General features: G+C 42.2%; 1 long non-coding RNA gene across 1 annotated transcript; it reads right to left on the bottom strand.

Moving 5' to 3' along the window:
* Positions 1-427: 427 nt before the first annotated feature.
* Positions 428-4,944, bottom strand: LOC122561492. Its single transcript, XR_006315011.1, has 3 exons — positions 4,790-4,944; positions 4,572-4,680; positions 428-467 (listed from the first exon to the last, which is right to left on the bottom strand). It is a non-coding gene; the product is annotated as an uncharacterized LOC122561492 (long non-coding RNA).
* Positions 4,945-5,195: the final 251 nt, after the last annotated feature.

Raw genomic sequence — 5,195 nt, 5'->3', positions numbered from 1 at the left:
TGCCACCACTACCTGTGCCCACACCTCCCCCCTCACTTCCATCTGAGGACCCAAAGGATGCTTCCACATCCAGCAGAGATTTTCATGCACCTCCAAACACCTCATCCATTATGTCCATTGCTCTCGATGTGGTCTCCTCTAGATTGGGGAGACAGGATGCCAACTTGCGGAACATTTGGGGTGGCACAGTAGTTCAGTGGTTAGCACTGCTGCCTCACAGCACCAGGGTCCCAGGTTCGAATCCAGCCTTGGGTGACTCTCTGTGTGGAGTTTGCACATTCTCCCTGTGTCTGCGTGGGTTTCCTCCAGGTGCTCCGGTTTCCTCCCACAGTCCAAAGATGTGCAGGTCAGGTGAATTGACCATGCTAAATTGCCCATAGTGTTAGGTGCAGTAGTCAGAGGGTCTGGGTGGGTTACTCTTCAGAGGGTCGGTGTGCACTTGTTGGGCTGAAGGGCCTGTTTCCACACTGTAGGGAATAAGAAAAAAACAATTTCAAGAAACATCTCTCAGACACTCGCACCAAACAACACCGCCACCCTGTGATCGACCTATTGCCTTCCAAGCTACCTTCACACCAGAACTACACGCCCTCCTATTTATCTCTCAGCCCACATCCCCACACCCCCACATTCCTGATGAAGAGCTTATGCTCAAAACATTGATTCTCCTGCTCCTCTGAATACTGCCTGACCTACTGTGCTGTTCCAGCACCACACTCTTCGACTCTGATCTGCAGTCCTCACTTTCTCCTGTAGATAATCCTCTAAATTAGTTAATATTTGCATGGACTATTTCTAGCTAGCAATTTGCTTTGTTACAGGCATTCAAGACTCAAAACAAAACTAATAGAATTGAATAAAGTACACATAAGAAAGGAAAGCATTTACATATTTATGTTGCAGCTTCAGATTACATGCTGTTCGGAAGCACTTGATCAATTCTGTACTCGTGAAATCTGGTTACTATTCCATGTAGGTTTGCACAGCAGCCAAATTGCACAGCAAAGCACAACCAGCATTGACACAAATGATCATATCTAATGCTGTTGTTTGAGAGATTAAGACTGGCATAAATACTGATCTTTTTGCAACAGTGCCATGTGATTTTCATGTCCACCTGTGAGGGTACACAGAGCCTCAGTTTAATGTTTGATCCAAAATATAGCAGCTCTGCAAAGCCTAAATGATGTGCTCATTGATCTAAAAAGGGGCTTGCAGTCATAATTATCTGACTCAGAAGAGAGTTTTACCATTGACCAAATTCCTCAGGCAGCTGAGGAAATTTGGCATGATGACGAATACCCTTGCCAACCTTTATAGGTGCGACATCGAGAGCATTCTGTCTGGATGTATCACTACCTGGTGTGGCAACTGTACCATTCAGGATCGGAGATGGTTACAGAGAGTGGTGAACTGGGCCCGGACAATCACAAAGGCCAACCTCCCATCTATAGAATCCATCTACCAGGCCCGCTGTCAAGGAAAGGCTGCCAGCATTCTCAAAGATCCATCCCACCCTGGCAATGTTTTTCTACAACCTCTACCATCAGGGAAAAGGTACAGAAGCCTAAACACACACATCAGGGTCGAGATTAGAGTGGTGCTGGAAAAGCACAGCAGTTCAGGCAGCATCCGAGGAGCAGGAAAATCGACGTTTCAGGCAAAAGCCCTTCATCAGGAACCCGATGAAGGGCTTTTGCCTGAAATTTCGATTTTACTGCTCTCGGATGCTGCCTGAACTGCTGTGCTTTTCCAGCACCACTCTAATCTAGACTCTGGTTTCCAGCAACTGCAGTCATTGTTATTACCTAAACACACACATCAGCCTGTTTTACAACAGTTTCTACCCTACTATTGTTAGAATACTGAATGAAATTACAAACTCTTAACATTCGTCTGTACCTGTGTTTTTGTCTTTACTGTTGTTTACCTAGTATTTACTATCTATGCTACTTGACTCTGTGATCTGCCTGTATTGCTTGCAAGACAAAGCTTTTCACTGTGTCTCGGTATACGTGACAATAAATTCAATTCAATTCAATTCAATTCAAACTGTAGAGCATTATTCACAGTGAAATACCCCTGATTAATTTATCATGTCACTTAAGAAAAGAAGAGTTTCATTTGTCATGAAATGTCTGCCTTACAATGGAAGAATTCTGACAGGCAATTTGCCAATCTTCATTCCAGAATGAACGATAGTATGACCTGATGAGAAAGTGAGCTGATTTCAGCAGACCCTCAAATTTTCTTTCAGGCTGGAGTTGAAACCAGAAGCCTGTGCTGACTGCATTCTCTGTTATCAAACAAACTCATCAGCCCAAAGTAGTCTGCTCCCAAAACTCTATTTGGTGTTAACAAGTGGGATTCTTTGATAAAGAGTTTCACTAAGGTAACACCACTCATTAGTGTTCCGGCAACTGGTCAGAATACTGAGTAAAGGAGTTGGGACATCATGTTGCAGCTAAACAGGACATTAGTGAGGCCATTAATACTGCATTCAATTCTGGTTGCCCTTCGGGAGGAAGGATGTTATTAAACTTGCAAGGATGCTAAAAAGATTTTCAAGGAGGTTGCTGGGACTGGAGAGTTTGAGTTATAGGGAGAGGCTAAATAAGCTGGGGCTTTTTTTGCCCTGAAGCATCAGAGGCTAAAGGGTGACCTTATAGAGGTTTACACAAACATGAGGCGTATGGATGGGGTGAATTGCCAAGCTCCTTTTCCTAGGATGGGGCAAATCCAAAACTGGATGGCATAGGTTTAAGGTGAGAAAGGAAGGATTTAAAAAGGACCAGAGGGGTAACTATTTTATATAGAGGGTATTGCATGTATGGAATGAGCTGCCAGAGGAAGTGGTGGAGGCTGGTACAACTGCAACATTTAAAAGGCATCTGGATGGGAACATGAAGAGGAATGCTTTAGAAGAATACTGGGGCCCAAATGCTGGAAAATGGGACAAGATCAGATTGGAATGCCTGGTTTGCGTGGACGAGTTAGACCCAAGGGTCTGTTTCTGTGCCGTATGACTCTGACTCTACAACAGGAAAATGCTATTCAAAATTAATTGAGCCTGTTCCACTTCTCAGTTAGACCATGGATGATCTGATCACCTAATTATGTTCTGTCACATGAAGATTGGATGTTACAGTTCATGAACTCACAGCCAGTGTTATTACGTAACAAATTCATCAGAGCTAATGCACATGGGTAAGTTGTTGTTAGTATTTATTTCCAAACATGCCAATGAGATAAAGCATCAAGAGGTATGATATATTTATAACATTTTATGTTGGCATTATCCTGCAGTAGTAGTCTATTCAAGCCTGTTTCCCCAGTCATTATGATCGTGGCTGATCATTCAACTCAATTGCTCTTCCTGCTCTTCCCTTATTCAAACTGAAGCAGTCCTGGAAACAAAATTGCAATGCTAAATACTTCTTTCCAGGGTGAGCCAATATCTAAAGATGACTTCTCTACTTCAAGCTAAGAAAGTCATTGATAACACACCTAACTTATAACTCTGCACTCAGTTGCACCAAATTTGGGAATCGTAGTAGGGTCCCTGATGTAAAGTCTCACTGTCAGTTATTTGCATTCAATCACAACAATAAACAGCCATCTGCAACCTATTCTCACATTTCAAATGTGCACACTGATCGAATAAATTCAAGCCTGAGTTAGAAAGGTTTTTTGTGTCAAGTGAAGGGCAGGCAAATCAGACCAGACCCGATTGGCAGAGCAGGCTCTAGGGGCTGAATGGACTATTTGTAATCCTATTTCATACAATCTTATGAAAGTGCCACTGTTTCTGAGCAAAGTCATTTCTTTAAAGACACAAGTCATTTAAATATAATCCAGCCAGATTGTACTTTGATTAAATGCTATCTAAATTTAGGCCTTCTTCTTTATTGAAGTTGACATATTAGATTAGATTACTTACAGTGTGGAAACAGGCCCTTCGACCCAACAAGTCCACACCGACCCGCCGAAGCGTAACCCACCCAGACCCATCCTCCTACATTTACCCCTTCACCTAACACTACGGGCAATTCAGCATGGCCAATTCACCTAACCTGCACATTTTTGGACTGTGGGAGGAAACCGGAGCACCCGGAGGAAACCCACGCAGACAGGGGGGAGAATGTGCAAACTCCACACAGAGAGTCGCCTGAGGCAGGAATTGAACCCGGGTCTCTGGCGCTGTGAGGCAGCAGTGCTAACTGCTGTGCCACCGTGCCGCCCACATATAGTTCAGGTTGAAGAGTGTAAAAAAAGACAAATCAACAATGTGCCATTTAGATAAAACAAACCTAGAGATTTAAATATATTTATGTGAATGTTGAATGAAAAGTTCGATAAGTTTGAGTTTTAAAGTTAGAAGAAGGAATTAAAAGAAGGGCTGGTGCCATAAGGGTTGATTTCAACATATTTGTATTTATATACCTCAGCAGGAAAAAGGAAGGAAAGTTTAAAGGATAAATGAACATGATGGCAGTGATGAAGATAAGAAAAACTGACAATTGGGAGTCCAATGCTGAGTCAATAATTGTTTATTAAGCTGACGTGTTTACCTTTATCAGAAAGAGATACGAGAGAAGCCTTTCAATCATGGGAAGGTCTATGCAGGTTGCAAGTGGACTTCAGATTATTGACATCTGGGATTCGGTTTCAATTCACATCCTAACGAAAAACACAGTCACAACAGGCAGAAAACAAGTGTCAGTTTACTCACAGCTTTATCAGTTTTTCAACATAATAAACAGAAATCCTGTATACATAATAAACATACAGTGTACAATGGCAAGGTCATGATAACTATTTGACTCTCAAGTGTGCTTGGATGGAGAGAGGAGATTACAGAAATATCTAGAAGCACAGGTCTGTCTGTACACAGTTAAAGCTGCTGCTGACATTGAGTGTACATTAAATTGTTCAAGAATCTGTTTTTGACATTGCATAAAATTCTAAGTGACGCATGTGTGAAATGTGACGCACAGTCAAACACTCAATTACGTTAACCCCTATTCATCCAGCAAAAAGTAAATTTAGCCAGTTTAGAAGAAAGGGTTTAAATTGCTAAATCAGTTAAATGTACTATGAGGATACTTGCAGCAAAGTGACAAGAGATGCCTTGTGAAATGACTCCATAGTGACCAGTATCCCATCACCAAATCACCTTTTATTTACATGTGCAG

The sequence above is a fragment of the Chiloscyllium plagiosum genome, chromosome 23 (genome assembly GCF_004010195.1).
Source record: "Chiloscyllium plagiosum isolate BGI_BamShark_2017 chromosome 23, ASM401019v2, whole genome shotgun sequence".
NCBI classification, from domain to species: Eukaryota; Metazoa; Chordata; class Chondrichthyes; order Orectolobiformes; family Hemiscylliidae; genus Chiloscyllium; species Chiloscyllium plagiosum.
This window is presented reverse-complemented; position numbering and strand designations above follow the sequence as displayed.